The sequence below is a fragment of the Oryctolagus cuniculus genome, chromosome 2, assembly GCF_051225735.1.
Source record: "Oryctolagus cuniculus isolate XC-2025 breed Fujian yellow rabbit chromosome 2, ASM5122573v1, whole genome shotgun sequence".
In the NCBI taxonomy this organism is placed as follows: domain Eukaryota; kingdom Metazoa; phylum Chordata; class Mammalia; order Lagomorpha; family Leporidae; genus Oryctolagus; species Oryctolagus cuniculus.
The window spans coordinates 174,254,799-174,266,486 of record NC_142868.1 but is presented as its reverse complement, the minus strand read 5'-3'; the positions used below and the strand labels follow the sequence as shown (position 1 = coordinate 174,266,486).

General features: G+C 40.3%; 1 pseudogene; it reads right to left on the bottom strand.

The window, feature by feature from the left end:
- Positions 1 to 374: 374 nt before the first annotated feature.
- LOC100341675 (eukaryotic initiation factor 4A-II-like) overlaps positions 375 to 11,688 on the bottom strand; it is a 151,734-nt pseudogene continuing 140,420 nt past the window's right edge.

The following is an 11,688-nucleotide window of genomic DNA, read 5'->3' as shown; positions in this document are numbered from 1 at the left end:
AATAAAGGCAGATATGCTAATTTAACATAATTGACTGATTTTATACAGCACCTATATCTTTTAGTGCACAAGTATATTATTAAATGGTAGAAAACATCCAATACAACCATTTCTACAGAACAAGGAAATAAATGTCTAAGAAAGAAAGCCCCCCATCTTTTATACCCACCCCAACAGTCTAACTCTAAAGAGGAAAAAGTCAATGACTTTCCTCATAAGAGCTCACGACTAATGTTGCTTTGCTATCAACATCTATATTTCTGATCTGTTATGAGCATTGAGACAAATATTCCCAAAGAAAGAAGCACAACACATTTTGTGGTAGCCTATTCAGCAACAGCAAGCACTACATTCAAGCTCTCTCATCCCAGGAATTAAATAAGGTCAGCCACATTCAGGAGCATTTCCTCCACTGTAGTATTGTAGAAAGTCTCAGTGTCTCAAATAATCCTCATTTTCTTCATTAACAGAGTTTATAGCCACACCTTTGCTCCCAAATCGACCCCCTCTGCCCATTTCGTTGTTTTTCAAAAAGTATGCTGTTTTGCTTATGATTCCATGTCATAAATTATGTCAATGTTGTTTATGAGTGCCATGCCTTCTCATTAACTGCTGCTATCGACTCCTGTGAATATAGTTTTCACTAATGGTAGGTAGATTGTAGTTTATAACCACAGGCACTTGCTGCACATCAATCACACAAGCCAACAAGTTAGTAGTGATCAGTACATGGCTCGATTCTGATTGGAATTCTCTCATGATGACATCTCTTTCCATGTCACCAGGCAGAGGAAACTTTGAAGTCCCTGGCATGCATTTTTTCATTGAACCAGTCCACTTTGTGCCTTGTATTGAGAAAAATAACAGCCTGCATAATGGTCAGTGTTTTGTAGAAGTCACAAAGTGTGCCCAACTTCCATTTCTCGCTTTCAATATGAATATAGAATTGTTTGGTTTCTTCAATGGTCAATTCTTTCTTCACCAGAATTTGAACTGGATCTCTCATGAAATTTTTTGGTCACTTCTAACACATCAGTTGGCATCATGGCAGAAAGCAAGACAACCTGAACACCGGTATTTAGTTTTTGAAAATCTCATAGATTTGATCCTTAAACCCTTGTCTCAATATTTCATCTGCTTCATTCAAAATGAACATTTAATCAGTTTTGGAGAAAGATATCTTCTGCTTAACTTGTCAAATACTCTCCCTGGTATACCAACAATATGTGGTAAATGCCTGTAATTTTTGCATTTCATTTCTAACGTTTGTTCTACCAATGCAGGCAATGAGAAGTTGATCCCATATAGTCTCCTAGTACCAGAATTACCTTTTGGATCTATTGAGCTAGTTCTCTGGTTGGGGTCAATACTAGTGCTTGGGTCTCCTTGAACTCAATATCCAGCTGTCGCAGGTTGGAAATAGCAAATGTGGCTGTCTTGCCAGTGCCTGACTGAGCTTGAGCAGTCACAACCTGTTCTTTAATGCAAGGAATAATAGCTCTTTGTGAAATAGCTGAAGGCGGCCAGTGTTGCAGCTCACTAGGCTAATCCTCCACCTGTGGCGCCGGCACACCAGGTTCTAGTCCCGGTTGCTCCTCTTCCAGTCCATTTCTCTGCTGTGGCGCAGGAAGGCAGTGGAGGATGGCTTAGGTTCTTGGGCCCTGCACTGGCATGGGAGACCAGGAGAAGCACCTGGCTCCTGGGTTTGGATCGGTGCAGTGCACCGTCTGCAACACACCAGCCATAGTGGCCACTTCAGGGGTGAACCAATGGAAAAAGGAAGACCTTTCTCTCTGTCTCTCTCTCTCTCTCTCTCTCACTGTCTAACTCTGCCTGTCAAAAAAAAAAAAAAAAAAAAAAAAAAAGAAAAAAAGAAATAGCTGAAGGCATCTCAAAACCATAAGCATAGATGCCCTGAAGAAAAGGTGCCTTTAATTTTACATCACCAAAGTTATCAACAATCTTATTCCAGTTGCTCTTGATGACAACCTCGGGGTCCATTCTGTTCTCTGTTATATTTCGCAGAGCTGCCAGACTTGTCCAAAGAGCCACTTAGCAACTGACTGAAAAGCTTTCAACATTTTTATAAATAAAATGTGGGCATAATTTTTTTAAAACTTAGTTTTCATTATGTCAATTACTGTTTCCCTTTATCATTCTTAAATTTGTGTTATTCATGTTTTCTCTCTTTTAAAAAATCTTTTGAAGTAGAGTGGTTTACCAAGTTTATCTATTGATCCTTTCCCACAAGGCTAGCTCCTATATTTATCAATCAATTCTACTTTTTGGTTTTCTGATTCATTCATTACAATTTTTAATTCAAAATTTTCCTAAATTGCAAAATTATTTGCCAATACATCATACATATCTTAAATGCATAGTCTAATGAATTTTTATTTTCATGTGCACCCAAGTAACTATCACCCAGGTCAAGTTGCCAAACTCATTGTCCCTGTAAAATTCTTTTGTATTTCTTCCCTTTGAATACAACTCTTCCCCCCCCCCCACCCTGAGGTAAACACTACTTAATTCTGCTACCATTAATTAGGATAGACTGTTTTTGAATTCTAATAAGTGGATGTAACACTGAAGGGTGTGTGATTTCTTTTACACGGTGTTTTTGGAAATTACTTTGTGTTATTGAGTGTATCTATACAGTGTAAATTTGTTTCTGTGCTGTCCATGTACATATATTTTTTGTTACTTTTCCAATTCGAGTGTAGTGGTTATTCTATTCATTTTTGCTTGGCAGCTTATGTTATGAGTCCTGTTTTTTCTCATGGTGTGGAGTTAGTTTTCCCCTTAGGTTTTGGGAAGTGTTGTCTTCATGCTTGTTGTTTTTAATATATTTGCTCTTGCACATTGACTCACTCTTTGACCCAAGAGTTGTATAGAAGAATCTGTCTTGAGATTTTTTAAGTATCAAGTTTTAGTCTCTACCTCTGTCATGGATTTCTTTCTTTCATTCTTTTTTTTTTTTAAATTTATTTGAAAGTCAGAGTTACACAGAGAGAGAAGGAGAGGCAGAGAGAGAGAGAGGCCTTACATCTGCTGGTTCACTTCCCAGTTGGTTGCAACGGTTGGAGCTGTGCTGATCTGAAGCCAGGAGCCGGGAGCTTCTTCCATTTCTCCCATGCAGGTACAGGGACCCAAGGAATTGAGCCATCTTTCACTGCTTTCCCAGGCCATAGCAGAGAGCTAGATGGAAAGTGGAGCAACCGGGTCTCAAACTGGTTGCCTATATGGGATACTGGCACTTCAGGCAGCAGCCTTACCTGCTACTCCACAGTGCCGGCCCTATGGATTTCTGATTTTATTGCATTGTGATCAGAAAATGTGTTTCTTGCCATTTCTATTAAAATTATATTTGGTTTCCTTTGCTACATATTATGCTCATTAAAGAAATGTTCCATTGGCGCAGGCATTTGGTGCAGTGGTTAACCTGGCATCTTGGACACCCATATTCCATATTGGGGTACCTGGTTTGAGTCCTGGCTCTTCTTCTAATCCAACTTCCTGTTAATGTGCACCCTGGGAGGCAGCCGGTGATGGCTCAGGTACTTGAGGGCAAGTAGACTGATTTCCTGGCTTCTGGATTCAGCCTGACCCAGCCTTGCTGTCTTAAGTATCTGGGGGAGGGAACCAATAGATAGATGATCTCTCTCTATGCCTTTCAAATAAAATGAAAATAAATGATAATTTCAAAAAGAAAAATATTCCATGGGTACCTCAAGAGAGTATCTTTTCCTTTTTAAGGAATTCATTGATTACCAGGTATACTACAAAAACTTAATTATACATTAGCCAAAATTAATAGCATATTTTTTCCTTAGTCTATAGATGTTATCCTATTGTCTTCTGGAATTTAATATTGCTGAAAAGAATATGTTCAGCCAGATTTTTTTCATTTGTAGATTTTCTCTCCTGTGTAATTACTTTTTGCCTCTTTTCTTTGCAGTTTAATAGCTCTACTGTGTTTCTGTTTCAATGATTTACTAATGATTTTTACTTGAGTAGGATAAGTCTTCTCAATCTGTGCATTCCTACCTTCTTTTATATCAGAAAATGGTTATCTATTACTACTCTATATTTTTCCATTTCACTTACACTGCTTCACCCCCCGCACACACACCCCAGGCCTACAATTCATATGTTAGTTGTTTGTTTTCCTTATGTCCTACCTATAGTTTTCATCTCTAATCACATTTGTGTATTTTTTCCCTTGCTTTTTTCTTCCTCTGCCCAGTCCTCCGTCATATCACTAACTCTCTTAACTAACATTGATATTACTTCTTACTGCTGTCATTTTGGTTTTTGTTATGTAATGTTTTATTAATCTCATTTTTCCTTTTCTTTGTCTTCAGTTGTTCTAGCTCTTGGTTGATCTTATGAATCTCTTTGTTGACACCATTTTAATAAAGTAAATATCCTCTTTAATTTTTGTTTACTTTTAGTAAATGTTTCTATTTATTTTAAAAGAAGGAAGTGGGAGAGAGAGAGAGGGAGAGAGGGAGAGAGGGAGAGAGGGAAGGAGAGGGAGAGAGAAAAAAATTGATCTTCATCTGTTGGTTCACTTCGTAAATGACTGTAGCAGACAGGACTGGGCAAGGTGAAGGTGGGAGCCTAGAACTCAATCTGGGGCTCCCACTTGGGTGGTAGGCACCAGAGCCATCATCTGCTGCCTCTCAGGGAGAGAAAACCTTATCTAGAAATGTTTTCTTTACTTCAAGGAAGTGTTACTTGGAAGACCTGTTTTTCCGAAATATATTCTTTGTCTTCCATTTGTTTTTGTAGTCCTCTTTTTCTTCTTCTATCTTCTTTTTCTTTTCCTTCCTGTTTTGGTGTTAACTCTGCAGAAATGTCATATTTGAAGCTTCATGTTAATCCTCTGTGAATGGTGCAGTTCTTTCTGGTTTGTATTTACTCCAGAAGTAGATGGTGAGATTGTCTTTTCCTCTGTTTTTTCTTCTCTTGCCACTCAGTATTAGGGAAATTTAGAACTATGTTACTGAATCCTGAAGTGAAAAGTTCTGCTTTGTTTAGTTCTTTATCTACTTGAGTCACAGAGGAGCAAAACAGAGGCATAATTCATGTGTATTGTTTTTTATATTGTCTGTTGTTACCTATGTTGGGTCATGTGTCCCATGTCATTGGTTCATTCTGGCAGGAGGTGTGAGAGTCAAGATCTTTCGTTTGGACTTAGAGTTCATATAATTTAACTAAAGCAGATATTTTTTGCATCTATTTATTGCCCTTACTCATTTCCAAATTTTTTTCATAAATAGATAGTTGGGTAGAAAAAATGACTATAGGGGCCAACACTGTGTTACAGTAGGTTAATCTTCCGTCTGCAGCGCTGGCATCCCATATGGGCGCCAGATCTAGTCCTGGCTGCTCCTCTTCCAATCCAGCTCTCTGCTAAGGCCTGGGAAAGTAGTAGAAGATGGCCCAAGTGCTTCAGCCCTTGCACCCATGTGGGAGACTGGGAAGAAGCACCTGGCTTCTGGCTTCGGATTGGCACAGCTCAAGCTGTTGTGGCCATTTGGGGAGTGAACCAATGGACAGAAGACCTTTCTCTCTGTCTCTCCCTCTCACTGTCTATAACTCTACCTCTAAAATAAATAAATAAAAATCTTAAAAAAAGAAAAAATAACTATAAAATAACCCTGTCTTCAGCCTCACTTCCCTAAATATAGAAGTTGCTCTAAAATGTTTTGGATTGATGTTTTTAGCTCATCCCACTGATTTCTCAAAATTTCCGCTCCCATTTTTACAGGCATAAGATTTGGGGTGGCATCCCTTAGGACTCTTAATGTGCTTTATTTTTTAAAGGTATAAATGAATCTTTAAAAAATTTGTTAAGGCTGGCACCACAGCTCACTAAGCTAATCCTCTGCCTGCGGCGCTGGCACCCCGGGTTCTAGTCCCGGTCGGAGCGCCGGATTCTGTCCCGGTTGCTCCTCTTCCAGTCCAGCTCTCTGCTGTGGCCCGGGAGTACAGTGGAGGATGGCCCAGGTCTTTGGGCCCTGCACCCCATGGGAGACCAGGGGGAAGCACCTGGCTCCTGGCTTTGGATCGGCACAACGTGCTGGCCATAGCGGCCACTTAGGGGTGAACCAACAGAAAAAGGAAGACCTTTCTCTTTGTTTCTCTCTCTCTCACTGTCTCGCTCTGTCTGTCAAAAAAAATTTTGTTGAACTTACTTTCTTTTCATTTGAAAGGCAAAGAGAGAGACATAGAAGTAGAGAGATGGGAAAAGAGAGAGAGAGAGAGAGAGAGAGAGAGGCTGTGAACAATTTACTGGTTCATGCCCCAAATTCCTATAACAGATGGGGCTGGGCCAGCCTGAAGCCAGGAGCCTGGGAGTCTCCCATGTGGATGACAGGGATGGAAGTATTTGAGCCATCACCTGCTGTCCCCAGGGTACACATTAGCAGGAAGCTGAAAGCTGAAGCTGAGCTGGGATTCAAACTCAGGTACTCCAATATGGGACTCAGTGTCAGTGGGTCTTAACCACTCTGTGGTTCACTGTGCCGAATGCTTGCTTTGTTCTTAGGGAGTGGGTGTGGAGTCAACTGTTTTTTTTTTTTTTTTTTTTTTTTTCTTCTGTGCATTCTTTTTTAGATAGTGTGAACTCCTCACATCAGTTTTCATTATGGCCTCTTTTTACCATTTTCACGACTGTCTAGTTTCACTATGGGTGACAATTTTTAGGCTCTATTTTTGTTTGTTATCATTAATGTTAGCAAGGTACTGGGAGAGGAAATAAGTATGCATTCATTCTCTCACCTTTTAGCAAAGATTCTCAATTTGTTATTCTAAAACAAAAGATGAGTATAAATAATGAGACAACTGTTCCTATGGGACATATTTAAGAAACTGTTTGAGGCAGCTGTCACTTCCATTTCTAAATGTCCTTGTTGCTAGTGCTATAGTCTGCTGTTCTGATTTCCGGCTTCCCCAAATTCTCAAGGTCCTCATCTAATGACTAATCAGCAGGATTTGTATTCTTATTTTGACTTTTGGGACCTATGTTTCTGTGGACATGTCAGCATTCTTACCACCAAACTTCTGAATGCCTTGTGATTAGCTAATTCCAAATGTTATTTTCTTTCTTTCTTTTTTTTTTTTAAAAAGATTTATTTATTTATTTGGAATTCAGAGTGACACAGAGAGAGAAGGAGAGGCAGAGAGAGAGAGAGAAAGGTCTTGCATCCACTGGTTCACTCCCCAATTGGCCCCAATGGATGGAGCTGCTCAGATCTGAAACCAGGAGCCAGGAGCTTTCTCTGTATCTCCCATGCAGCTGCAGAGCCCAAAGGACTTGGGCTGTCTTCCATTGCTTTCCCAGACCATAGCAGAGGGCTGGATCGGAAATGGAGCAGCCAGGACTCGAACCAGAGCCTATATGGGATGCCAGCACTGCAGGCAGTGGCTTTACCCACTACACCACAGTGCTGGCCCCCAAATGTTATTTTCTTTGTTTTTAGTTTTGCACTCCTGGTTTCCTACTTTGTATTCCCTAGTCCACCATCACTCATGGTCCATTCAAACGGTTTATTTGTGACAGTGACCCAGAACTCTTCATATACTACCTCGAGATACAGAAACACCATGATATTTTCTTTTGATTTTATTATTTTTTTCAAGATTTGTTTTAAAAGAAGAGTTACAAAGAGGCAGAGAGAGAGAGAGAGAGAGAGAGAGAGTCTTCCATCCACTGGTTCACTTCCCAAAAGGCCACAATGGCTAGAGCTGGGCCGATCTGAAGCCAGAAGCCAGGTGCTTCTTCCAGGTCTTCCACGTGGGTGTAAAGGCTCAAGGACTTGGGCCATCTTCTGTTGCTTTCCCAGGACATAACAGAGAGCTGGATTGGAAGTGGAGCAGCCAGGACTGGAACCAGTGTCCATATGGGATGCCAACACTGCAGATGGCGGCTTTATCTGCTATGTACAGTGCTGGCCCCTTGACTGATTTTTTTTTTACCAGAATGTCCACAGTGGTTAGAAAGTTGTTTACAGAAAAATGGGGAATGCATTGAGGTTTACTCTAATGTGATCTTTTTTGTACTTAGAATAGAAGTGTGGGTACCTAGGCTGAAGTAGAAGTTCGTGGCTCAATGCCTTGGTTTTCTTCAAAGATTTGCCAGTGCCTTCATCTTTGATTATAAGTCAGCCATTTTACTTGGCCATTCAATGCCTCTGATTGTTTATGGAACTGGAAACTTTATCTATCATGATTTTTGTAGCCTAATAGATGTTGTGTTGATTGATGAGATACTGTGCGCACACCAGATGTCCTTATCCATAAAACCCAAAATTCTACATACTCGGCTAGGATTTTGGATTGTTTTTCTGTTGTCTCAGATCAAGATTTCTGTGGCTTATTAGTAATCTGCTCAAAAAGGAGTTTCATCTTCTTCCAGAAAACTTGAAGGTGGAGAAAATGGTGGGGAAATGAACATTTAAAGGTATGAATTATGATTTCCTTTCAAATAGCATACTTTGTCAAAGTTGGTTACTTTAAATAACCAGAAAGATTTCTGCAATATACTTTTGTTTTAAAACTTTAATTTCAATGTTGTTTTCAATTAAAAATTTTGTATCACTTGGCAATGCAAATCTTATTCTGGAATTTCAAGTGCAATTTGAAGTTGGTAATCAAAAACTGATGGAGGGGTAGGCATTGTGGCACAGTGGGTTAAGCTACCTCTGAGATATGTTTATCCCTAGTTTGAGTCTCTGTACCTCCACATCCAATCTACTTTCCTGCTAATGTGCCTGGGAAGGCAGCAGATGATGGCATGAATACTTAGGTTCCTGCCACCCATTTGGGAGACTCAGATTGAGATCTAAGATCCTGGCTTCAGCTTTACTTAGCCCTGACTATTTCAGGCACTTGGGAAATGAACCAACAGATGGAAGATTGATCTCTATCTTTCACATAGATAAATAAATAAAACTTTAATAAATAAATTGTTTATATTTTAAAAAAATATTTATTTACCTACTTGAAAGTCAGAATTACAGAGAGAGAGGAAGAGATTGATCCATTAGCTGACTGACTCCCTAGATGTCCTTAATGGCCAGTGCTGGGCCAAGCTGAAGCCAGGAGCCATGAGCTTCCTCTGGATCTCCCATGTGGGTGCAGGGGCCCAAGCACTTGGGTCATCTTTTGCTGCTCTCCTAGGTGCATGAACAGGGAGCTGGATCAGATGTGGAGCAGCTAGAACTCGAACAGGTGCCCATGTAGAATGCTGGCTCTGCAGGCAGTGGTTTAACCTGCTGAATCACAGTGCCATCCACTGTGTTTATAATTTTTATTCTAGGATTATAATGTTGTATTAGATATTTCCCACTGCCTGGAATGCTTTTATCCCATGGTCACATTTGGCTGACTTTCCATTGTCATTCAGACCTTAGAGAGATCCTCACTGAGGATTCATGTGAAACAGCTTCTTGTTACTCCCTTTCCCATTTTCTATTTCAATTTTCTGCACAGAGCTTATAGTCATTAGACATTTCCCTTCCCTTCCCTTCTCTACCCTCCCCTACCTTTTCTCCATCTTTAAGTTTCTGTCCTTGCTTAGACTTCTGTATCCAGGGACTCACAGGATTATATAACATTCAGGATAGCAGGAACCTTTTCTATTGGAGTTATCTCTATTTCTAGATCTAGAACAGGATCCAGAGAAGGTACACCATGAAACATTAAGTGAATTAATAAAGGAATGATTTATAAGTTTCCTAACATTCCATTGAACACAATATTGAAGTAATTATAATTAGTGAGTCTTCCATAGAGCACCATTTAATATTCAAATGAGTATATGAATGACTGAACTGCTACACCACTGCCTGCAGAGCCAGCATTCTACATGGGCACCTGTTCGAGTTCTAGCTGCTCCACATCTGATCCAGCTCCCTGTTCATGCACCTAGGAGAGCAGCAAAAGATGACCCAAGTGCTTGGGCCCCTGCACCCACATGGGAGATCCAGAGGAAGCTCATGGCTACATCCTGTGCTTCTTTGTGTGGTCCCTTATGTAAGTCTTAATAATTCCTTTTCATTGAGGGTCTGTGCTGTTATTCCAAACTCCTGGCTCTTACTTTGATCCCATTCCTGAGTCTATCCTGAGCCCCATCCCTGACCTCTTGTACTTTCCTTACCTGGGGCACATTTAAAGTATGATTACTTCAAAAATTAATGCGGTTACCTAACAGAGGAGTGTAAACACAGCACAGTTACTAGATATTGCCTTATTTTTTGAGTTTTGAATTATATTATCCAGTATTCTTTTGCCAATTCAAATATTAAGACGACAACTTCATGCTTATTAGGTCCTGGGCATATATAGATAAGAATGTGAAGTTCTTATCCTTGAGGAGTTCATATATCATTAAAGTTTGTAGATTCATAGGGACATAATTTGGTGAGTTCAAAATGGTACTATAGAACATATAAACTCTTTCTTGAAAATTGCTCAGGAATTTGCTGAGAAGGTAAGAACGAGTAACCAGTGGCTTCTCAGGCACCAGGCTCTACTCCCAGTCATTTCTGTGCTGATACTTACCCTATACCAGGTACTTTGGAGCAATGAGGTTGCTGCTTAGTAGTATCCAGCAAATGGTGCACACTTAAAAATTTATACAATGAATAAACGGACAGTTTGGTATTTTGGTTAATAAAATTGCATGAAAAGATTCCTAGTGGGATGCACATGAGTAATTTTTTGTTGAAAGAAGTTCACATTTCCAACTCTAGGTGGAAAGACCTAGAGTTGGGGAGATCCTTGTGCTGAGAGACCTACTTCAGGGAACTGGGGAGGGAACCCATTGTTCTTTCTTTTCTTGGAGCACCTGAGGAGTAACATGTGCAGCACATAGGCAAGCAGGGGCTGGGGCAAGGCGGATTCAGGAAAGAAAAACGCAGAAAATGCAGAGATGTTTAGAGGAGGGGGAAGGGCTGTTCTGTTTATGGATAGGTGGGCACAGTGAATTTTCTTTCTAAGTTAGAAGTGTTGAGAGGCAAATACTCTGTGAATTTGAATCATTGGATTATTACTATTACTCTTTGAAGTTACAACTTCTGAAGTGGATTTTTTTGCTGTTTCCCCCGAGACCTGATATTTGTCAACCTTGGATCCTGCTTTAGGGCAATTTGGCTTTTTTATTTAGTTTTTCTTAAAGAAAAGCACTGTCATTCTGCCTTCAAAAAGGACGTGTTTGTGATAGAAAAATCTTTGCCTCACATTTCTCCTGCATTGACAGAGACTGAACTCAGGGTGGAATTCATTTGTCAAGGCACGTTTGGAGAAGGTGGTACAAATATGTACCACTGTACTATTATAAATATTTTTTAGTACATGAAATTTAAATTTACTGAAAAATTCAGTGCATTCTAAGCAGGCACATTCTTGATGTCATGGATTTTGTGTGCTGTTTATTTATTTATTTTTGACTGGCAGAGTGGACAGTGAGAGAGACAGAGAAAAAGGTCTTCCTTTGTCGAGGTTCATGCCGCAATGGCTGCTGCAGCCAGCACGCTGCACTGATCCAAAGCCAGGAGCCAGGTGCTTCTCCTGGTCTCCCATGTGGGTGCAGGGCCCAAGGACTTGGGCCATCCTCCACTGTACTCCTGGGCCACAGCAGAGAGCTGGCCTGGAAGAGGAGCAACCGAGACAGTATCT